Source organism: Narcine bancroftii, chromosome 7 (assembly GCF_036971445.1).
Source record: "Narcine bancroftii isolate sNarBan1 chromosome 7, sNarBan1.hap1, whole genome shotgun sequence".
In the NCBI taxonomy this organism is placed as follows: Eukaryota; Metazoa; Chordata; class Chondrichthyes; order Torpediniformes; family Narcinidae; genus Narcine; species Narcine bancroftii.
Window position 1 is genome coordinate 179209638 of NC_091475.1, and position 24290 is coordinate 179233927.

Sequence of the window (24290 nt, forward strand, 5' to 3'; positions counted from 1 at the left end):
CAGCGATTTATATTCGATTGAAAATAAACAACCAACCTCTGAAAATTGAACTCAACACAGGAGCTGCAGTGTCTCTAATGCCATTACATTCAAAGCAACACTTGCTACCACATCTTCTGGTGAAAACTGAGATCTGTTTCTGGAGACAAAAATCAAAGTATTTGGAAAATGTACAGTCAAGATACAACAAAGCAACAACAACCAAAACGGTCACCTCTCTACATTGTAGATACCCAGGAACCAGCAGCTTTTGGAAGAAACTGTCTACAACTCAATCCCCTAGACTGGCTGGAGATCAGTTCAATATTGACTGTCAACCATGAAGACAACACCCAGCCAGAACTCAACCAGATCTTCAATGACCACGCTGTGGTCTTCCAACAGGGTTGGCAAAAATTGAAGGGGTTCAAACCAAACTGCAATTAAAAGAGAATGTGGAACTAAAGTTTAGAAAACCCAGAACAGTCCTATTTGCAATAAAAGCAATAATTGAAGCCGAGTTAAATAGATTAAAAGATGAAGGTATATTAGAACCAATAGAATACAGAGCCCATCGTACCTGTACACAAAGCAAACGGTGAGATTTGCATTTGCGGCGATTACAAAGTTACCATCAACCAGGCACTAAAGGTACCAGAACACCCATGCCCAAAAGAGAACGATTCCAGGCACTAAATAAAACTAGATTTGTCACAGGCATACCAACAAATAGAGTTGGATAGAGAATCAAGACAATATGTGACTATCAATACCCACCTGGGTCTGTTCATCCAGACACGCATCCCATACAGAAGTTCAGCAGCACCTGTGATTTTTCAAGCTACAATGGACAAATTACTACACAGAATAGCAGTGGGATGTTACCTTGATATCACTTTTTTTCTTTTCTTTGGCTTGGCTTCGCGGACGAAGATTTATGGAGGGGGTAAAAAGTCCACGTCAGCTGCAGGCTCGTTTGTGGCTGACCAGTCCGATGCGGGACAGGCAGACACGATTGCAGCGGTTGCAAGGGAAAATTGGTTGGTTGGGGTTGGGTGTTGGGTTTTTCCTCCTTTGCCTTTTGTCAGTGAGGTGGGCTCTGCGGTCTTCTTCAAAGGAGGCTGCTGCCCGCCAAACTGTGAGGCGCCAAGATGCACGGTTTGAGGCGTTATCAGCCCACTGGCGGTGGTCAATGTGGCAGGCACCAAGAGATTTCTTTAGGCAGTCCTTGTACCTTTTCTTTGGTGCACCTCTGTCACGGTGGCCAGTGGAGAGCTCGCCATATAATACGATCTTGGGAAGGCGATGGTCCTCCATTCTGGAGACGTGACCCATCCAGCGCAGCTGGATCTTCAGCAGCGTGGACTCGATGCTGTCGACCTCTGCCATCTCGAGTACCTCGACGTTAGGGGTGTGAGCGCTCCAATGGATGTTGAGGATGGAGCGGAGACAACGCTGGTGGAAGCGTTCTAGGAGCCGTAGGTGGTGCCGGTAGAGGACCCATGATTCGGAGCCGAACAGGAGTGTGGGTATGACAACGGCTCTGTATACGCTTATCTTTGTGAGGTTTTTCAGTTGGTTGTTTTTCCAGACTCTTTTGTGTAGTCTTCCAAAGGCGCTATTTGCCTTGGCGAGTCTGTTGTCTATCTCATTGTCGATCCTTGCATCTGATGAAATGGTGCAGCCGAGATAGGTAAACTGGTTGACCGTTTTGAGTTTTGTGTGCCCGATGGAGATGTGGGGGGGCTGGTAGTCATGGTGGGGAGCTGGCTGATGGAGGACCTCAGTTTTCTTCAGGCTGACTTCCAGGCCAAACATTTTGGCAGTTTCCGCAAAGCAGGACGTCAAGCGCTGAAGAGCTGGCTCTGAATGGGCAACTAAAGCGGCATCATCTGCAAAGAGTAGTTCACGGACAAGTTTCTCTTGTGTCTTGGTGTGAGCTTGCAGGCGCCTCAGATTGAAGAGACTGCCATCCGTGCGGTACCGGATGTAAACAGCGTCTTCATTGTTGGGGTCTTTCATGGCTTGGTTCAGCATCATGCTGAAGAAGATTGAAAAGAGGGTTGGTGCGAGAACACAGCCTTGCTTCACGCCATTGTTAATGGAGAAGGGTTCAGAGAGCTCATTGCTGTATCTGACCCGACCTTGTTGGTTTTCGTGCAGTTGGATAATCATGTTGAGGAACTTTGGGGGACATCCGATGCGCTCTAGTATTTGCCAAAGCCCTTTCCTGCTCACGGTGTCGAAGGCTTTGGTGAGGTCAACAAAGGTGATGTAGAGTCCTTTGTTTTGTTCTCTACACTTTTCTTGGAGCTGTCTGAGGGCAAAGACCATGTCAGTGGTTCCTCTGTTAGCGCGAAAGCCGCACTGTGATTCTGGGAGAATATTCTCAGCGACACTAGGTATTATTCTATTTAGTAGAATCCTAGCGAAGATTTTGCCTGCAATGGAGAGCAACGTGATTCCCCTGTAGTTTGAGCAGTCTGATTTCTCGCCTTTGTTTTTGTACAGGGTGATGATGGTGGCATCACGAAGATCCTGAGGCAGTTTACCTTGGTCCCAACAAAGCTTGAAAAACACATGCAGTTTGGCATGCAGAGTTTTGCCGCCAGCCTTCCAGACTTCTGGGGGGATTCCATCCATACCTGCTGCTTTGCCACTTTTCAGTTGTTCGATTGCCTTATATGTCTCATCCAGGGTGGGAACCTCATCCAGCTCTAGCCTTAGGGGCTGTTGAGGGAGCTGGAGCAGGGCGGAATCTTGGACTGAGCGGTTGGTACTGAAAAGAGATTGGAAGTGTTCTGACCATCGGTTGAGGATGGAGATCTTGTCGCTGAGGAGGACTTTGCCGTCTGAGCTGCGCAGCGGGCTTTGGACTTGGGGTGAGGGGCCGTACACAGCCTTTAGAGCCTCGTAGAAACCCCTGAAGTCGCCAATGTCCGCGCTGAGCTGTGTTCGTTTGGCGAGGCTAGTCCACCACTCATTTTGGATCTCCCGGAGTTTGCGCTGAAGATGGCTGCATGCGCGACGGAAGGCTTGTTTCTTCTCTGGACAGGACGGCTTTGTAAGGTGAGCCTGGTGGGCAGCTCGCTTCTTTGCCAGCAGCTCCTGGATTTCCTGGCTGTTTTCGTCAAACCAGTCCTTGTTTTTCCTGGAGGAGAAGCCCAGTACCTCTTCAGTGGATTGCAGTATGGTAGTCTTCAACTGATCCCAGAAGGTTTCAGGGGACGGGTCCGTGAGGCGGGTTGCAACGTCGAGCTTTGCTTTGAGGTTTGCCTGGAAGTTTCCTCTCGCTTCGTCTGACTGCAGTTTTCCAACATTGAACCTCTTTCTGGGGGCTTTATTGTTCCTGGGCTTTGGCTTGAAGTGAAGGTTGAGCTTGCAGCGAACCAGCCGGTGGTCAGTGTGGCATTCCGCGCTAGGCATGACCCTGGTGTGGAGCACATCTTGTTTGTCACTTTCTCGCACCAGGATGTAGTCCAGGAGGTGCCAGTGTTTGGATCGGGGATGCATCCAGGTGGTCTTAAGGCTGTCCCTCTGCTGAAAAAGGGTGTTTGTAATGACAAGCCGCTGTTCTGCGCAGAGCTCCAACAGGAGGCGCCCATTGTCGTTGCACTTGCCGACGCCATGCTTGCCCAGGATTCCTGGCCAGGTTTCTGAGTCTTTGCCGACACGAGCGTTGAAGTCGCCCAGGATGACAACCTTGTCGGCTGTAGGGGTACGTTGGATGAGGTTGCGCAGGTCGGTGTAGAACTTGTTCTTTTCTGCTGGTTCCGCCTGGAGGGTTGGAGCATAGACACTGATGAGGGTGATGTGACGCTTGTTTTGAAGTGGGAGTCGCATGGACATGATTCGGTCCGAGAGGCCTGTCGGAAGGTTTTCGAGTTTGGAGGCAATGAAGCTCTTGACCATGAAGCCTACACCAGATAGGCGTCGTTCATCCGAAGGCTTGCCAGACCAGTAGAGTGTGTAGCCCGCGCCGCGTTCTTGGAGGCTGCCTACATCTGCCAGGCGGACTTCACTGAGAGCGGCTATGTCGATGTCAAGTCTGAGGAGTTCATGTGCAATGAGGGCAGACCGACGTTCAGGTCGGTGGCTGTCAGTCTTGTCTAGCATGGTTCTGATGTTCCAGCATGCTAGCTTGAGTTTGTGAGCATCTTTTGAGGGGGAGGACGTGGAGGGGGAGGACGTGGAGGGGGAGGACGTTGAGGGGGAGGACGTGGACCTGTCCTCGGGCCTGCGCAAAGGAGCTTTTAGGTGGAGTGCAGTGCGCGCAGTACTGGCCCCACCCTTTACACCCATGGTTCGTGTGCCGTGGCCAAGCAAGCTGGGACGTGGCAGCGAGGTCCTTGGGTCGTAGGTTTTATATCGGAGTGGCCTTCTATCACTATCACAGGCCAAAACGACAGAGAACACTTACAAAACCTTGAAAAGGTCCTAAACAGACTACAACAGGCCAACATTTAACATTATGACAGGATAAGTGTGTCTTCCTGCTGCCCTCAGTGACATACTTCGGATTTACAATCGATGGGGGGGGGGGGGGGGGGTACAAATGGATCCGGTGGCCACAGAAGCCATTCTCAAAGACCCATATCCAACCAACTTCAGAATTGCAGTCTTTTCTATGGCATATAAATCATTATCGGAAACATATCCCTAACACATCTACACTGTGCAGCCCCTTAAACTGCTTACTCAAGATCGATCAAAAAGGGTACTGAAATACGGAAACTAAAAACGCAGTCGATCAATTAAAAGAAATATTAACATCAACAAATGAGGTTCTGATCCACTACGACCCGAACAAGGAAGTGACTCTTGCCGTTGATGCTTCACCAATAGGATTGGGAGCAGTATTGTCCCAAATGACAGAAAAGAGTGAGTAACCAGTGGCACTGACAAAAGGCAAAGGAGGAAAAACCCAACACCCAACCCCAACCAACCAATTTTCCCCTGCAGCCGCTGCAACCGTGTCTGCCTGTCCCGCATCGGACTTGTCAGCCACAAACGAGCCTGCAGCTGACGTGGACTTTTACCCCCTCCATAAATCTTCGTCCACGAAGCCAAGCCAAAGAAAGATGCTTTTCGGACATTAACTGCAAGCAAACACAATTACGCACAACTGGAAAAGGAAGGATTAGCAATAATTTTTGGTGTAAAAAGATTCCACCAATATCTAGAGAACTTTCACCTGAATCACTGACAACAAACCTCAAAGTTTGGTTTGGGCCCCAACAAAGGATTACTAATATTAGCTGCAGTCAGAATTCAAAGATGGGCCATGCTATTTGCTACATACAACTACAAGGTAAAACATAAACCAGGAACATTCAACAGCCATGCAGATGCCTTATCATACTTACCACTACTCGAAACTGAACAAAAAGAAGAAATTGTTGAATGGACAGTAGAAGCAGCAGTGATCAACCAAGAACAACTATAACAACTGCCCATTACATCCTAGATGATTGGCAAAGAAATCCAAAAGGAGGCAACGTGAAGCAAAGTCTTAAACTTCACCCTTAATGGGTGGTCAGAATCTGAGGTCATATCAGAAGACCTGAAAACTTACTTCACAAGTCGCCATAAACTATCACTTGAAGAAGGATGTTTATTTTGGGGTTCCCGTACAATTATCCTGGCCAAATGGCAAAACACCATATTATCAGAGCTGGACCACAACCAGCTAGGAATGGTACGAATGAAAGCACTGGCTCGAATGCATGTTTGGTGGCCATCAATAGACAGAGACATTGAAACAACAGTGAGAGAATGCAAAATATGTCAGTCAATGGAGCGAAAAATGCTGCAGGACGAGGCCAACCGATGTAAATGGCCTTCCAGACCCTGGCATCAAATTCACATAGACTTCATGCGCCTATTCATGGGAGCGACTTTCCTTATAGTGGTGGACGCACATTCCAAATGGACAGTAGTTTTGCATATGAAAAACACCAAGGCTGATTCTACAATTGAACAGCTACGGGCCATGTTCGCCACATACGGACTACCTCACGAATTGGTCATGGAGAATGGACCCCAGATTACATCAGAACATTTCAATAAATTTATGTGCGACAACAATATTAGATATACTTTGTCAGCACCCTATCACTCAATTACTAATGGAGAGGCAGAATGCTTTGTGCAAACATTCAAAAAGGCGATGAAAACCAAAAAAACTCCTAAATGCCTCCTGGACTCACAAAATTACAGATTTCCTATTGAGGTACAGAATCATACAACATTCCCCCACCCAGCATACATAGTCTTTGAAACATTCAGGTTGGTGCATGGTTCACTTGGATCTACAGAGAGGGATGCTATCGGTCAGAGCACTTTGTAGATGTAAAGGAGCTTAAGGCATAATCTGTTCTGGTTCATCAGTCAGGACATAACTGGGTGGTGGAGAAGATGATCTTGGCAGTCTTTTCAGAGTTGGGGTGCAAAGATCCAGCGTACTGCTCACCTGGACTCTGGTTTCAGGTGTCCTTCTTGATGGTACCTCCTCGATTGGTTGTCTCGGCCCTTCTCGATGCCAGTCGATGTGCGGTGGAGACGCTTCTACTGGTAACCAGGTCGGCCCGACTCTGAACACACAGTCCTTTCCAGCTTCGGATGTCATTGCGCCATTCACTGGTTTTAGTTGGTCGATGTGTCTTTTCCATATCATGTCCCCCACTAGGATGTGATATAAATATAGACTGAGTTTTTTCAGGACTACTTCCTGCACCACGGAGCTTTGTGGATGCAGTAGACTTGCACCAACTTTGGTTCCCCCACTTCAATCGATCTTGTGCCTCTTTTAGCGGAAGCTGCGTGTTGCAGTCTGAGGCTGATATATGGATGTATTGCCGACAGTCTGCTCCTTAGATTTCTCCCGAACATCAGCTCTGCCGGTGTTCTTTTGGTGGTTGAGTGTGGTGTGTTCCGGTAACTCGGCAGGAAATCGGGGATTTTAAGGACAATGATGAATCTGAATTTTGTCTCATTTTCATGGCTTTCTTGAATGTTTGTATGGAATGTTTTACTTCTTCATTTGTACTGGGAAGGTATGGTGCAGACAGTATATGGCCAATGTTATTGTTGTGCATGAAAGCTTTAAATTCTGCTGAGACCAATTGCGGGCCATTGTCAGAGTCAAGTTTAATGGGTAATCCATGTGATGTGAAAACTTCTGAGTTTTTCCAATGGTCTGACCTGCAGTTGTTTTTTCTATGTGGATTACAATCGGCCATTTTGAGTGTGCATCAACTACTATCAGGAAATTCTTTCCAATGAATGGCCCCGCAAAGTCTATGTGGATCCAATGCCATGGTTGTGATGGCATTTCCATGGGTTTGCTTCAGCTTGAGGTGCTTTGGGTTGTGCCTCCTGGCATGTACTGTGTGACTGTGTGCTTGATCTCTTTACCTATGGAAGACCACCAGACGTGCATCCTGGCTAGTGCTTTCATATGCATTATCCCTGGGTGGTTATAGAGTAGTTCAGCCAGGATACCTTGCTGCCACTTCTTGGGAATGACAGTCGAAGTTCCCCATATCAACTGTACCCAGGTGGCAGGCATTGGCTGTGAGTGGTGTATCTTGATTTGAGTAAACAATGGAGAAATAGTTGGCTGTGGAAAATTAGATCACATGAATGGCATCATGAAGAAAGCCTCTACTTCCTCAGGAGTTTGCGGAGGAGCTAGTGGAGTTGTTCAAGTGAACCGGTACGGACTTGAAGGGCCGACATGGCCTGTTTCCGTGCTGTAAATGGTTATATGGTTATAGTAGGCATCCTTCTTCGATGGACAGTTCACTATGTCTGATATAATAGGGTTTCATTTCCTCTGACATTTCCTGATCTTCTGTCCAGCCATTGTTTGTAAAATAGAATACTCTGGGCTTCCTTACTGATCCCCTTTGCTGTTATCATGTTGATTCAGTTGGCATTGATTTATTTCTGTTGCTTCTGATGTCCATTTGTACCCTTTCCTTATTTACAGTGAAACCTAAATAGGTCACCAATGGTGCCATGAACCCAGATTTGTCTTTTCGTAGTCAGATGTTTGCCTGTTGGAGTCAATTCAGAACAATGTCTAGGGTAGTTAGATGTTCAGCGTCATCCCTGCCGGTAATGATGATCTCATCTAAGTAGAAGCCAACGTTGAGTCCTTGCAGTAACTTGTCCATAATTGCTTGAAATATGGAAGATGCTGCTAATATTCCATACGGCATATGGGTATATGTAAATAATCCCAAATGCAAGTTTATAGTTACATATTTCCAGGAGCTGTAGTCTAGGCTGTTGGTAGGCCTGTGATAGGTCCAGTTTAGTGAAATTTTGTCCCCCACTTAATGTTTGGAATAGTTCTTCCGCCTTTGGAATGAAGTTAAGATTTCAGCATTTGTCTTCGTTGAAGGCATGTGTGGGCTAGTTAGCGATCTTAAGAGCTCATAGCTCATGGCCTCCTTCCATTACAGTTAAAAACAATGCCCATTTTTTTTATTCAATGGAGGATTTTCAGTAATATCATGTACAATGCAATGATTATCAAAACGTTCTACATACGATTCCAAAGTGTCTTCGTGTACATTGAATTTATCAAAGTAAGCTGCAGGAACTGCTGCCGCCATCCCTTGGGATTCCCAGCTTTTCATTGTCTTCTGTAGTTAGAGTTGATAAATGTGTAATGATTGAGTGAGTTCATCCCACCTTCGTCACCACTGTTATGTCTGAAGCACTCTCATTGTAAATTAAAAACAGCCACATCAGTGCAGGCTAACTCAACGCTTTACTAATTACATACTACAAGCATTACTACGAAGTGTTTCAGCATAAATCATGTCATCACGTGGTGTCATATTCAACACTCTTCACGGTTAATATAATATGACCAAAACATAAGATTTCATATGTTTACTGCCCAGTAATAGAACCTAAAATTTAGTAGGGCTAAACCTCCATTCTTTTTAAATTTTTGAAGATGGATTTTATTTAGGGGAGGGTGTTTGATTTTCCTATATAAAAGATTGAGTCAAGGGAATCAAAAAAAATTTAGGAATAAAAACAGGCAAAGCCTGAAAAAGGTATATAAATTTAGGTAAAATATTCATTTTAATAGATTTGATTTGACCAAGGATAAAGAAAGGGGCAACCAGTTTGATAACACCCTTCTCACATATTTTATTAAATTAAGACAATTTTATTTCAATAGGTGTTTATAATTCTTAGTAATTGTTACACCCAAATAAGTAAATTGATTTCCTACAACTTTAAAAGGAAGATTAGTTTTTATTGGTGTCAAATGATTTAAAGAAGAGTTCACTTTTATGTAAATTCAGCTTATAACCTGAAAATTGACTAAATGAGAAAGTAAAGAAATGAGGTCTCAAAAATAGAAATTTTAAATATCAGCATAAAGCAAAACTCTGCGGGCAGTATCCTTCCTTAAAATACCAGTAATATCATTGGATTCTTGGAAAGCGATAGCCAAAGGTTTTAGAGCCAGGTCTAAAAGCAATGAACTTAAGGGCATCCTTATCTGGTTCCACACTGGAATTTAAATGGTTTAGAATTCTGAAAATTAGTAAGAATACATGTAGAAGGGGGTAGATAGAGTAATTTAATCCACTGAATAAAGTCAGCCCCAAAATTAAAATGTTCATGTCTTAAATAAATAATTCCATTCTACCCGATCAAATGTCTTCTCCTCATTTAGAGATATCACATATTCCGAGATCTCCTGAGAAGGAGAATACATAATATTTAATAAATGCTGAATATTGAAATGGAAATACTGATTTTTAATAAACCCAATCTGATCTGATCTAATAAATGGCAAAATATTTTCATCTACAAGCCAAAACTTTGGATAAAATTTTAGTATCTATGTTGAATAAAAAAATTGGCGTGTATGAAGAGCAAATTGACTGTTTTTTTTTTAAAGTTTTTTTAGAATAAGCAAGATGGAAACTTTGTTAAAAGACTGTGGCAGTTTGCCCAACTTAAAATAATTAGAAAAAACATAACATAGGTGAGGTATGAGTAATGAAGAAAAAGCCTTAATAAATTCTCCAGAAAATCCATCAGGACCTGGTGACTTCCCAGAATCTAATGAACATACAGCCTCAGCTATTTTCTCATATAAAATAGATTGATCCAACTGCTTTTGATTAGCTGCTGAATGTACAGGAATATTTAATTGCTACAAGTTATTAACTACAATAAGATCCTTATAAGTATCAGAACTATAAAAGTTCAGAATAAAATTGTTTAAAGGTATCTTTTATTTCTAAACAATTAGTTGTCATATCACCATTAACTTTGCGAATTTCTTTAATTCATCGTTTGGCTACTAAAGCTTTTAATTGATTAGCCAACAGTTTACCCGCTTTATCTCCATAAATATAAAATTGGCTTTTATCTTTTAAAAGTTGGCTTTCAATTGGATATGTGAAAAGATCATATTTAGTTTTAATTTCGACATGCTATTTATATAAAGCAGGGTCTGGACCCAGGGCATACTTTTGAAAAAATTGTTTCAGTTGGTGAGCTGAAGCAGTTTTCTCTTTATTGGCCTTTTTCTTAATACTTTCAATATAAGAAATAATTTTCCCCATGTAAAAGCCTTGAAAGTATCCCAGACAATAAGACAGGAAGTCTCTTCTGCAGTTTTCTTTTCAAAAAAAGTAATTTGTTCCTCCATGAACTTTAAAAAAAAATTAAATCAGAAAGTAAGGTAGAATTGAAATGACACTATTTGTTTATTTGGGAAAGACCAGGGACGTTTAAAAATAAGAAGACAGGAACATGGCCTGAAATGACTATGTTTTTATGTTCTCAAGATCAAATTAACGAGATCATTTTACTGTCAATAAAAAAGTCAATCTGCGAATGTGATGAATATGAGAAAAATGAATACTCCCAATCTTGATGAAAAAAAATGCCAGACACCAATAATACCACATTTTAATAAAGTTATGGGCCTAGAGGATCCCAAAACCCAGCAGCAATAGAAATTCACCAAGACAAATGGTTACTTAAACAAAAGTTGCTTTTAATTATCTTTAAACATGAAAATAGAATCAAACTTTAACTTATCTCTATTGACTTATTTAACCCCCCCCCCACTCTAATTCTAAGCACACATGTATGTAATGTGTGTGTCGGTTCAGAAAAGTTCTTTGGTTCACAGTCCAATCTCACTTCTCACTCCTCCAAGTTCACTGGTATCAGGCAATTCTTATACTGTGCACAGAATTTAACATATATGAATTTCACCAGGATTGATTTGGTGCTTGAAAGATACCTGATTACCTCTCAGAAGGGTTCTTGTCGGTTTTCAGAGAGAGATTTGTTGCTTGTTGGACACCCCAAACTGATTCCTTCAGATCAGCCATTTCAGTGTCTTGCCAAAGAAACTTCCCCATCAGGGTTTTCCAGCTGATAACCTCTTTCTTTCAGGTCACCACAGAGTTCCTTTTTGTTTCTCTTATTTCAAGTGAAACATAATGCAGCCAGCCATCTCCTCATGTATAGTCTCTCTCTCAGAGAAAACCACTAGCAAACACTATCAATTTATTATACAGTTTGCCGTCACGATAACGAAACAACCTTTGGACAAAGGGAATTATAGGATCTATAATGGATTTAGCCTTAAATGAAGATTGAAAATGCAACCCATTCCACCATCTAAAAAGATGTGTGTTGTCACTGCTTTTGACACCGTGAGCAGGAAAGGGCTTTGGCAAATACTAGAGCACTTCAGATGCCCCCCCCAAAGTTCCTCAACATGGTTATCCAACTGCACGAAAACCAACAAGGTCGGGTCAGATACAGAAATGAGCTCTCCGAACCCTTCTCCATTGACAACGGTGTGAAGCAAGGCTGCGTCCTCACACCAACCCTCTTTACTATCTTCTTCAGCATGATGCTGAAACAAGCCATGAAAGACCTCAACAATGAAGATGCTGTTTACATCCGGTACCGCACGGATGGCAGTCTCTTCAATCTGAGGCGCCTGCAAGCTCACACCAAGACACAAGAGCAACTTGCCCGTGAACTACTCTTTGCAGATGATGCTGCTTTAGTTGCCCATTCAGAGCCAGCTCTCCAGCGCATGACGTCCTGTTTTGCGGAAACTGCCAAAATGTTTGGCCTGGAAGTCAGCCTGAAGGAAACTGAGGTCCTCCACCAGCCAGCTCCCCACCATGACTACCAGCCCCCCCCACATCTCCATTGGGCACACAGAACTGAAAACAGTCAACCAGTTTACCTACCTCAGCTGCACCATTTCATCTGATGCAAGGATCGACAAAGAGATAGACAACAGACTCGCCAAGGCAAATAGCACCTTTGGAAAACTACACAAAAGAGTCTGGAAAAACAATCACCTGAAGAAACACACAAAGATCACCGTGTACAGAGCCGTTGTCATACCCACGCTTCTGTTCGGCTCTGAATCATGGGTCCTCTACCAGCATCACCTACAGCTCCTAGAACGCTTCCATCAGCACTGTCTCCGCTCCACCCTCAACATTTATTGGAATTACTTCATCACCAACATCGAAGTGCTCGAGCTGGCAGAATCCGCAAGCATCAAATCCATGCTGCTGAAGACCCAACTGCGCTGGGTGGGTCACGTCTCCAGAATGGAGGACCATCGCCTTCCCAAGACCGTGTTATATGGTGAGATCTCCACTGGCCACCGAGACAGAGGTTCACCAAAGAAGAGGTACAAGGACTGCTTAAAGAAATCTCTTAGTGCCTGCCAGATTGACCACCGCCAGTGGGCTGATATCGCCTCCAACCGTGCATCTTGGCACCTCACAGTTCGGCGGGCTGCAACCTCCTTTGAAGAAGACCGCAGAGCCCACCTCACTGACAAAAAAACAAAGGAGGAAAAACCCAACACCCAACCCCAACCAACCAATTTTCCCTTGTAACCGCTGCAACCGTGCCTGCCTGTCCCGCATCGGACTCGTCAGTCACCAACGAGCCTGCAGCAGACGTGGACATACCCCTCCATAAATCTTCGTCCGCGAAGCCAAGCCAAAGAGTACATGCATTTCTTCCAAAAATATAAATTGGGACTTTAAATCTTTTAACACAAGCAAAAATCTTATTCTGTTTTACAAAGTGATTTAACCCTTTAATGTTAAAACTAAGTACATTGATACGTTTTAAAAATAGTCATAATGGATCAAATTAAGAGCCTAACAAATAAGGAACTTATTCCAGTTATAATAAACAGGCATTGAAAATAAGATAACAGAAAATAGATGTGGCTTTGCAAAGCCAAAACTGCTTCTAAATAAACGTTAACCCCCTCCCACCCTCCTCCCATAAAGCCAACCAATAGACAAATGCCACACTACTAATTCATTTGCCCATCCCTAAAATCTTATGCTGGCAAAACTCCAATATCATAATGAAACTTTAAATGTGTTCCAGACAAAACACAGCTACTGCAGCTAATGCTAAGGAAAGAAACAGAAAATCATTATGTTTTCACAATATTAAGAATGCACTTTAACCATTATTATCAAGGGAAAACCATTAATGAATACACAGATATTAAAATATTAATTTAAATAGTTAAATTAGAATCAAAAAGCAACATTTTAGAAGATAAAGGATTAAAAATATATAAAATATCAAAATAACTCTAATCTATATTTATAAACACTTAAGGCATTAACTTGTTAAGACATTCTATTAATTAAATGCTAAAAGATTCAAGAAATGAAACAGTTACTCATATATAGATCTTCTTCCAAATATTTCTGGGCTTCTTTGATGGAATGGAAGCACTTGTTAGAATTGTCCTTCTTTGTGATCTGGAAAAAGCAGAGAAGGCTTAACATCTTGATTGTAGAATTCCAACAAGATCCTCTTATATTGTTACAAGTCCAGGGGACCCCAAAACCCAGCAGCAATAGATATTCACCAAGACAAATGGTTACTTCAACAAAAGTTGCTTTTAATTATCTTTAAACATGAAAACAGAATCATACTTTAAATTATCACTATTGACTTAACTAACCTAACTTAACCCCCTTCTAATTCTAAGTGCACATGTCTGTAATGTGTGTGTGTAAGTCAGAAAAGTTCTATGGTTCACAGTCCAATCTCACTTCTCATTCCTCCCAGTTCACTGGTTGCAATCAATTCTCACACTGCACAGAATTTAACATTGATAAAGTTCACCAGGCTTTGATGCTTTAAAGGTAAATGGTTACCGCTCAGGAAGATTCTTGTTGGTTTTCAGAGAGAGATTTTGTTGTAATTTACTTCCTTCAACCACTTCAGTGTCTTGCTGAAGAAACTTGCCACTTTAGGGTTTTCCAGATGATAACCTCTTTCTTTCAGGTCACCACTGAGTTCCCTTTTTGTTTCTCTTATTTCAAGTGAAACATTAGACAGCCAGTCCTCTCTTCTTGCATGGACCACAATGGTTTTGACCAGGCCGTCTTACAAATGGGCTTTCAATAAGCTTGCCAGCTTGTCCTGTTCCAGTCCCAGTCTGTTGGGTGTAACATTGTACAAGTGATATTTGTTTGTCTCTCTCCCTCTCTCTGTGAGAGAAAACCTGTTTGACTCTATCTGCTTGCAAAACCACATGACCTCTTAGAACATCTCCAGACAGAAAGCGGCTCCGACAAGATCTTTAATCTTTTATAAAAAACAATCCATTAGTGAAGGCTCTTGAGCAATGTTCTTGCAAAAGTTGTGGAGCCGATAGGTCTGCCATGGGGCAGAGCTCCAGTATTTTAAACAAGATCGGTTTTAAAGTGTTTGTACGTAACCTACTCTAACAAACCTTTCCCAATTTATCTCCCCAAAACATTTCTATATTCTGTCACAACAGTATAAGAATCGCCTGCAACCAGTAAACTTGATGGAATGAGAAGCGAATCAAAGAATTTTTCTGGACTTACATACACATAACATATATGTGTGCCTAGAATTAGAAGGGGGATAAGTTAGGTTAGTTAAGTTAATAGTAATGTTAAAGTTTGATCATTTCCATGTTTAAAAATAATTGAAAGCAAGTTTTGTTTAAGTAACCCTTTGTCTTGGAAAATATCTATTGTTGCTGGGTTTTGGGGTTCTCTGGGCTCATATCAATACAATGTGAGAATAATACAGCAACTGTGCATAATTAGGTTGAGATTGGTTTTTGAAAGTTGCATTCTAAATTGGTAACGTTGTTAAATGGCATAAAGGAAGCGATTAAACATCCCCAAATCACACACAAGAACAAGATGTCAAACTTCATCGAGTGACAAAAGAAACCAGTTATTTTTTTGAGGACAGAATGTTAAAATGATATTTGATTGAGACAACACCTTGTCGGGCTTTAGTCAAGTAAATATGGAGAATATAGAACAGGACAGCACAGGAACAGGAGCTTCAGCCCATGTATATAGGGCAAAAGTCCAAATCAAACTGAAACTCTACTGACATTGGATAGACATCCTTCTAGCCCCGAATCTCTGCTGACATTGGATAGACATCCTTCCAGCCCTGAATCTCTGCTGACATTGGATAGACATCCTTCCAGCCCTGAATCTCTGCTGACATTGGATAGGCATCCTTCCAGCCCTGAATCTCTGCTGACATTGGATAGACATCCTTCCAGCCCCGAATCTCTGCTGACATTGGATAGACATCCTTCCAGCCCCGAATCTCTGCTGACATTGGATAGACATCCTTCCAGCCCTGAATCTCTGCTGACATTGGATAGACATCCTTCCAGCCCTGAATCTCTGCTGACATTGGATAGACATCCTTCCAGCCCTGAATCTCTGCTGACATTGGATAGACATCCTTTCAGCCCCGAATCTCTACTGACATTGGATAGACATCCTTCCAGCCCCGAATCTCTGCTGACATTGGATAGGCATCCTTCCAGCCCCGAATCTCTGCTGACATTGGATAGGCATCCTTCCAGCCCCGAATCTCTGCTGACAATGGATAGGCATCCTTCCAGCCCCGAATCTCTGCTGACATTGGATAGACATCCTTCCAGCCCCGAATCTCTGCTGACATTGGATAGACATCCTTCCAGCCCTGAATCTCTGCTGACATTGGATAGACATCCTTCCAGCCCCGAATCTCTGCTGACATTGGATAGACATCCTTCCAGCCCAGAATCTCTGCTGATATTGGATAGACATCCTTCCAGCCCTGAATCTCTGCTGACATTGGATAGACATCCTTCCAGCCCTGAATCTCTGCTGACATTGGATAGACATCCTTCCAGCCCTGAATCTCTGCTGACATTGGATAGACATCCTTCCAGCCCTGAATCTCGACTGACATTGGATAGACATCCTCCAGCCCTGAATCTCTGCTGACATTGGATAGACATCCTTCCAGCCCCGAATCTCTGCTGACATTGGATAGACATCCTTCCAGCCCCGAATCTCTGCTGACATTGGATAGACATCCTTCCAGCCCCGAATCTCTGCTGACATTGGATAGACATCCTTCCAGCCCTGAATTTCTGCTGACATTGGATAGACATCCTTCCAGCCCTGAATTTCTGCTGACATTGGATAGACATCCTTCCAGCCCTGAATCTCTGCTGACATTGGACAGACATCCTTCCAGTCCCTTCTTCATATTTATGTGTCTATCCAGAAGACTTTTAAGTGGTACTATTGGACCTGCTTCCACAACTACTCCCGGCCATCCAGTCCAGGCTCCCACCCCTCTCGGGATAAAAATCTGCTTCACGCACCTCCCTTAAACTTCATTCCCCTCCCTTGAAACGCCTGTCATGGCAGCAAAGTGCAGGATAGAGACTTCCTCTGCAGCTCCTTCCACGGGTGTATCATTCCGTGAAAATCACTCTCAAGATTTTGTGACAAATCAGCAAAAAGACACTTTGCATCCGAATAGCGTCAGGTTGAAACCAAACCAAAGAGCCAAGATCTCCAGAATAACGACAGAACATGACTAATTACACGCCACGTTACATCACAAGAATCCGATCGTTTTTTTTTCTTCGCGTTTTCGTCGCCAAAGACATTAATATCAGCATAAATGAAGCTTCCCGTCCTCGGGATGTTTACCTCGGCTCAATCCTGACTGGTCCTCGCTCCGCACTTGCGTCAATGATACGCCAACCTGTGTCGTTCCCCACCCCACCCCATCCCTCTCTCTCCTCCCCTCCCCTCCCTTTCTTTCACCTCGCACAGGTGGAAGCAAAAGCCACGCGCAGTGCTCGAACTTCTCGGAACGCCAAGATGTCAGTCAAATATTCCAACTGCTCTCGATAGGCCAGTCCGAAATCCAACTCCCGCCCTCTCCTCGCCCGGCGCTTCCATTCGTTGACCCTCTGCCTTTGGTTGCCGACTACCGAGCCACTATTGGGTGGTCTATACGTCGGTCAAGCAGAGGGGCGGGGACGGGCGCGCCTGCTGACGTCATCGGTTTTTTTTTGGTGGCGCCCAAGGCTCGCTGTCGCCCCTCGACGCAGGTTGAAGCTGGTGGTGAGTGGTACTCACGGGGTCGTGGAGGTTGACCGTTGGGCCTGACCACTTCGTGTTGGTGAGGATTCCGTCCTGACCACCCTGTGGCCACGAGCTCTCTCTCCCCTTTCAGCCACGATCATCATGTTAAAACTTGAGAACATCAGTGTCACAGGCAGGCCTCTCCCTCATCGATTTGGAAGCACGAGAACTTGCATATTCTGGGGGGTGGGGGGTGGGGGGTGGGGGGGGGGTCATTGGGTGAGAGAGATTGTTGCAGACGCTCGACAAGAAATTCTGAAGGTGCTGGGGTCGCGTGCAATACACGACGGTGCTTGGAGAAGAAAAAGATCATCAACATTTCAGGCCTGAGCCCTTTATCAGGAATAAAAAGGTGTGGCAGCAGATAGTGATGTGGAGGACGATAAAGGTCATATTCTGCATGTATAGACAGAAATTAAAGGTTGGTGTGTGATAGAAATGCTCTCAGGTGTGTTTATTTCAATGCAAAGAGTATTGTCTGAAAAGCAGACTATCTTCGGGCATGGATTGGCATTATGACATTATTGCTATGAGTGAGATTTGTTTGCAGGTGGGGCAAGGAGCTCAATGTTCCTGGGGTACCATTGGGATGAAAGGGGGAGGAGTGGCATTGCTCATCAGGGAAAATATCACAACTGTGCTCAGGCCCAGGGGACTCATCGACAGAGACCATATGGGTGGATTGAAGAACTGGAAAGGGTGACCACGCTGACAAGGTTGTATTTATAGACCACCCAATAGTCAGAGGGAATTGGAGGAGCAAATCTGTGGAGAGACAGCAGATCAATACAAGAAGCATTATCACAGTTGTCACAAGATCAACATTATCACAAGAGATTTTAAACTTTCCACAAATGACTGGGACTCCCATTCTGTAAAAGGGTTGGATGGCTTGGAGTATGCGAGGTGTGTTCAGGAAAGTTTTCTAAATCAATAAATAGAGGTACCATCTAGAGAGGATGCAGTACTTGATCTCCTGTTAGGGAACCAGGTGGGTCAGGTGACAAGTATGTGTAGGTGAACATTTTTGGTCCAATGACCATAATGGTCATTAGTCAATTATGGATAAGGATAGGTCTGGGTTCTTTAGTTGAGATTCTAAATTGGAGAAAGTCTAATTTTGTGGAAATGGGAAAGGATCTAGGAAGAGTGGATTGGGATATTTTTTTCTGGCAAGGATGTGTTCAGAAAGACAAAATTTTGAGAGTGTAGCCTTTGCATGTTCCTGTCAGGATTAAAGACCAACTTAACAGGCGTAGGAAACCTTGGTTTTCAAGGGATATTGGTGATCTGATTAAGTGTATAGCAGGTAGAGGCAATAAACCATTAGAAGAGTATAGAAAACGTAAAATACTTAAGAAAATCAGGAAGACAAAAAGGCAACACAAGGTTGCTTTGGCAGATAATATGAAGGTAAACCTGAAGAGTTTCTGCAAGTATGTTAAGAGTAAAAGGATAGTGAAGGACAAGATTGGGAACATTGTTGTCTCTTGCAATGATCTGGATAATGAGAGAAATTGGACTGGCAAATTTGCTGATGACAGTAAGATTGGAGTTTTATGGACAGCAAGGAAAGCTTTCAAAGCATGCAGAGGGATCTGAACCAACTGGAAAAATGGGCTGGAAAATGGCAGATGGAATTTAATGCAGACAAGTGTGATGTGTTGCATTTTTGGAAGGACAAACCAAGGTAGGACATACACAGTAAATAGTAGGGCACTGAGGAGTGCAGAGGAACAAAGGAATCTGGGTATGCAAATACACAATTCCCTGAAAGTCATGTCATAGGTGGACAGAGTTGAAAAGAAAGCTTTTGGCATCTTGGCTTTCATAAATCAAAGTATTGAGTACAGGAAATAGGATGTTACGGTGAGGTTGTACAAGACTTGAGACCAAATTTGGAGTACTGTGTGAAGTTTTGGTCACCAAATTACAGGAAGGATGTCAGCAATATTGAAAGAATGCAGAGAAAATTTACTAGGATGTTGTCGGATCTTCAAGAGTATAGTTAAAGGGAAAGATTAAACAGGTTAGGACTTTATTCCTTGGAGCATAGAAGAAAGAGGGCAGATTTGATAGAGGTTTACAAAATTGAGGGGTATAGACAGAGCAAATTGCAAGTTGGTGTATTTCTCCTAATCCATGGAAATAAAAAGGGTGAAAGGAAAAAGTTTTAGGGCAGTGATTTTCAAACTGCCCCCCAAACTCTTACCACCTTAAGCAATCGCTATGCATTAAGGGCTCTGTGATTAGTAAGGAATTGCTTAAGGTGGTATGTGGGTAGAAAGAAAAAGTTTGAAAATCACTGTTTTAATTGTACTTAATTGACTCATTATGTGCACAGTTTCATAACTCCAAAGAAAATGGGCAATGAAAATTTTTCTCAAGCAAAATATTTCATTAACAATTGAGTCTCGAGCAGTGATTCTCAACCTTCTCTTCCCACTCACACACCACCTTAAGCAATTCCTTACTAATCACAGAGCACTTATGGCGTAGCAATTCCTTACTAATCACAGCACTTATGGCATTGTGAATTTGGGCGTAGTTGAAGCCACTGGTTTGGGGGAATATTGGTGGGGGATCTTCACTCAGATGTGGTAAATGTAGGCTCACTCTCAAGTTTTAAGAATAAATTGGATAGATATATGGATGGGAGAGGTCTGGATGGTTAGTGGGACTAGCAGAATGATGTTTCAGTGAAGACTAGAAAGGCGAAATGGCCTATTATCTGTGCTCTATGGTTCTAGGTTGACCCCTGAATAAAAGAAGATGGGGGAATAGGAAGGAAGGAAGAGCACAGGCTAAGAGGAGGTAGATAGAGGTAGGGATGGAAGAGAAAAAAAACACTCAGGTGATGAGAGATGATAGATGAAGGTAAGGAGGTGAGGAGAATGAAGAAAGGAGAGGTATGGAGAACAAGAGAGATACAGAGAGAGGAGGGGCAAATGGAAATTTGAGGTCACTATTGATGCCACCTGGTTAGAGACTCCCAACACAGAATACAAGGTGTATTCCTCCAATTTACAGGTGGCCTCGATTTGGGAATACATGAGGCCATGGACAAACATGTTAGAGTGGCAATGGTGTATGGAATTTAAATTGTTAGCCACTGGGAGGTCCTTGTTATTACAATAGACAGTGCAAAGGTGTTCATCAAAATGTTTTCCTAATCTGCAGCCAGTGTTCCTCTACAAGGATTGATTGGGGCCCAGAATAGTGGCAAGGGAGGCTGTACAAGTATACTAATGGAGCAATTAGTAGGAAGGAAAGAGTCCCGAAGGAAAAATGGAGATGGAAGGGAAGAACATATATGACATCACATACAACCCCAAGATTCTTTTCTGAGAGCCAGACAGAATTTATACTTATTAGTAGTGCAAATAACTACTCAAGAAAAGGTACATATACAAAAGAGAAAGGTAAACAAATAAATAAATGTAAATAAACTGCACAATACAAAAACGAATAAATATTCAGTACGAGCCTGTGGGTGCGTAGACACGATGGCTGCCATCCACCAAGAGGAGACGATCTGTGATGGGTTGGTGGCTGGATTTTGTTCAATTCATATCAGAGTGATACTCCTGAAGCAGGGCAATAGGACCCAACAGGACTAACCTGCCATGGACAAGGTGATTTGCACAGAAGCTGGAGACCGATTCTAGAGGCCTCATCAAATTTGACATGTGGCTGCACTGCCTGAATGGTTACATGAGGTGCAACCAGACAATATAGATAAGTACGATCTATTCTTCTCATTGGCCTGCCACCAAGCTTATCAAATAATCCACGATTGTGACAAGATCGACAATGCGATGGCCCTACTGTGGCAAAAGCACGGTGCCCCCATGAACTTGATGTACACTTGTTACCTTCTGATCACCTGATTCCAGGCCCCTGCTGAGTCTGTCGATTACTTTGTGAGGGCCATGCAGGAGCAGGGACGAGCCTGTGGGTGCGTAGACACGATGGCTGCCATCCACCAAGAGGAGACGATCTGTGACGGGTTGGTGGCTGGATTTTGTTCAATTCATATCAGAGTGATACTCCTGAAGCAGGGCAATAGGACCCAACAGGAAGTCATGCAGCTGGTGCAGTTAATCAAAACAGCCCAAAAAAAATGTAGAGGATTACTCCTCTGGCAATACAGCCACCACGGGTACGGCCATCTTGGGACTCAGGTCCCTAACAGCCACTGCTCCTGCTGATCACACAACGTGCAATTACTGTAGCCAGTCTAAGCACCCTCAAAAGAAGTATCCGGTCTGAAGTGTGACCTGCTTGAACTGCAGGAGGAAGGGACTATGCTAAAGTATGTTGATCCAAACCTTCCTCTAGCAGCATTGTACGTGGGCTGCAACTCTTGTCGCCATCTTGGAATGACCAAATTCTGGCATCATTTCTGATGCCAGAGAACAAAATGGCGGTCAAAGGAGCAAGACAACATGGGTCGACATCACTTCCGCCATCTCTCCCGGATCCACTGCGTGTTAGCCATGGGGGCATCCATCTTGGCAGTTGCTACCGCTACATTACAGCAACAGTAACTCAGAATAAACTAATTCTGGCCTCAATAGTTCTGGACCAAAACAGGCTACACCAGCTGGTGCAATCCATGATGGGCATAGGGGTAAATTGTCACGCCATGAGCTGCCTATTTGGCACAGGAAGCACTGAAAGTTTCATACACCTGGGCACTGTACAATGCTATTCCCTCTCAGTAACCCCTGCAAAGTGTAAAATATTGCTGGTATTAAAATCCCACTCCATTGAAATCCATGGGTACTGCGCAGTGATGCTAACCGTGAGTGGCACGAAGAACAAAAACTTCAAATTTCTTATCATGCCCCATCTCTGCATGCCAGTCATGCTGAGTCTGGCCTTCCAATGCCAGCTAAAGTGCTTACTGATGCAGTTTGACAGACCCCATCCTCCCCTCACAGTCCAAAACAACGATTTCCTGGATAGCCCAACCACCTCTCTGAACATAGCCAATCAAACACTGGAAAACCACCCGGAGCACACGACCTGCAGTATGGCCACCCTTCGGATCCCTCCGCTGCCCCCAACTGCAAATTGATCACCATGAAAAGTAAGCGATACAAATTATAAAAGCAGAAGTGACTGCTAGCTGAAGGTGTTCTTATAGCCCAGTACAGCCCCTGGAAGGCACATGGTGGTGGTTAAGAGTGGAGAAGCACCAGATGGTTATCGATTATAGCCAGACCATCAACCAGTTCACCCTATTAGATGCCTACACCCTCCCCCACATAGCCAACATGATGAATGAAATCGCCCAGTACTGGGTCTTCTCCACCATCGACCTCAAGTCAGCACATCACCAAATCCTGCCCAGAAGTTCAAAGTTGATGGCCATCTCTACCATTTCTTTCGGCCCCATTTGGCCTCACGAATGGAGTGTCCGTGTTCCAGAGGGAGATGGACCACATGGTGGATGTCCATAAACTTAAAGCAACATTTCCCTATTTGGATAATGTCACCATCTGCAGCCATAACCAGAAGAAACACGACACAAGCCTGCAGAAATTCCTCACCACGGCCTAAGCCCTGAACTTGACATATAACTAAAAGTGCATGTTCTGCACTTCATATCTGGCATTACTAGGGTATGTGGTGGAGCTTGGCATCATGGCCCCCAAATCCCAACCATTTGCACCAACCTTCTGGAACTCCTACTGCCCCAAAACCTCAAGGCCTTGAAAATATGTCTAGGATTCTTTTCATACTATGCCCAATGGAACCCTAATAATGTGGACAAGGCCCTTCCCCAATGAAGATCACCATGTTTCCCTTGTCAGCAAAGGCTCCAAAAGCCTTCAAGGGCATTAAAGATGCACGCTGTTGATGAATCCATCCATTTCCCTATGGAAAGTGATGCCTCCAACTTCTCCCTGGCTGCCACGCTGAATCAAGCAGGCAGGTCCATGGCATTCTTTTCTCAGACCCTCCAGGGCCCCAAACTCAGGAACTCGGCTATTGAGGAGGAGGCACTATTTGGCTGGCAGACTGTTCACCCTACTGAGACTAGAGAGCCATTGCGTTCATGCTTAATAATAAACGGTGGGGGGGGGGGGGGTGGAGAGGAAAGGTGAGATCAAAAGTGACAAGATCATGAGGAGAATTGAACTGTCTACCAATAATTATGAGCTCTTGTACTGGTCTGGGAAGCTCAATGAGCCACCCAATGTCCTGTCCTGGGGTACCTGCACCAACACAGAGACCACCTCCAAGCCCTCCACGATAGTCTCTGCCACCCTGGGGTCACCAGGTTCTATATTTTGTGAGGGTCCGCAAGCTTCCCTACTCAGTGGGGGAAGATCAGGGACCTGACAAGTCTGTTCAGAGTACAAGCTGCACTTTTACTGGCTGGAGAAGACTCAACTGATCAAGGCCATTCATCCCTTTTGAAGATCTCAGTATGGACTTCAAGAGCCCCCTTCCCTCCATGAATCGGACTGTGTACTTCCTTAAAAATGTGGATGAGTACATGCTTCCCATATTCCCTTTCCAGATATGACTGCGTCCACAGTCATTAAAGTCCTACGCAACCACTTCACCTTGTTCAAATACCTCAGTTACATTCATAGTGATTGGAGGTCCTCATTCACGAGTGAGGAGTTGCGCCAATATTTCCTGACCAAGGACATAGCCACAAGCAGGACCACCAGCTATAACCCCTGCAGGAATGGGCAGGTGGAAAGGGAGAATAGCAAGATTGGGAGGACAATCCCCTTGGCCCTCAAGTCAAAAAGGATGCCCGTCTTCCAGTGGCAA

General features: G+C 44.0%; 1 protein-coding gene across 8 annotated transcripts in view; it reads right to left on the reverse strand.

The window, feature by feature from the left end:
• Positions 1–21206, reverse strand: part of LOC138739451 (lysosomal proton-coupled steroid conjugate and bile acid symporter SLC46A3) — a 57226-nt gene extending 36020 nt beyond the window's left edge. For 3 of the 8 annotated variants that reach the window (XM_069891534.1, XM_069891527.1, XM_069891533.1), the window contains exons 1-2: positions 17052–17122; positions 13727–13808 (exon numbers count right to left, since the gene is read on the reverse strand). The gene's annotated coding sequence lies outside the window, so the exon portion shown is untranslated. Of the gene's footprint in view, positions 1–36; positions 140–756; positions 821–13726; positions 13809–17051; positions 17123–17168; positions 17373–17486; positions 18258–21113 lie in introns of those variants that run through there. The other 5 variants (XM_069891531.1, XM_069891528.1, XM_069891532.1 and 2 more) reach the window with 5 other exon arrangements.
• Between the last annotated feature and the right edge of the window lie 3084 nt (positions 21207–24290).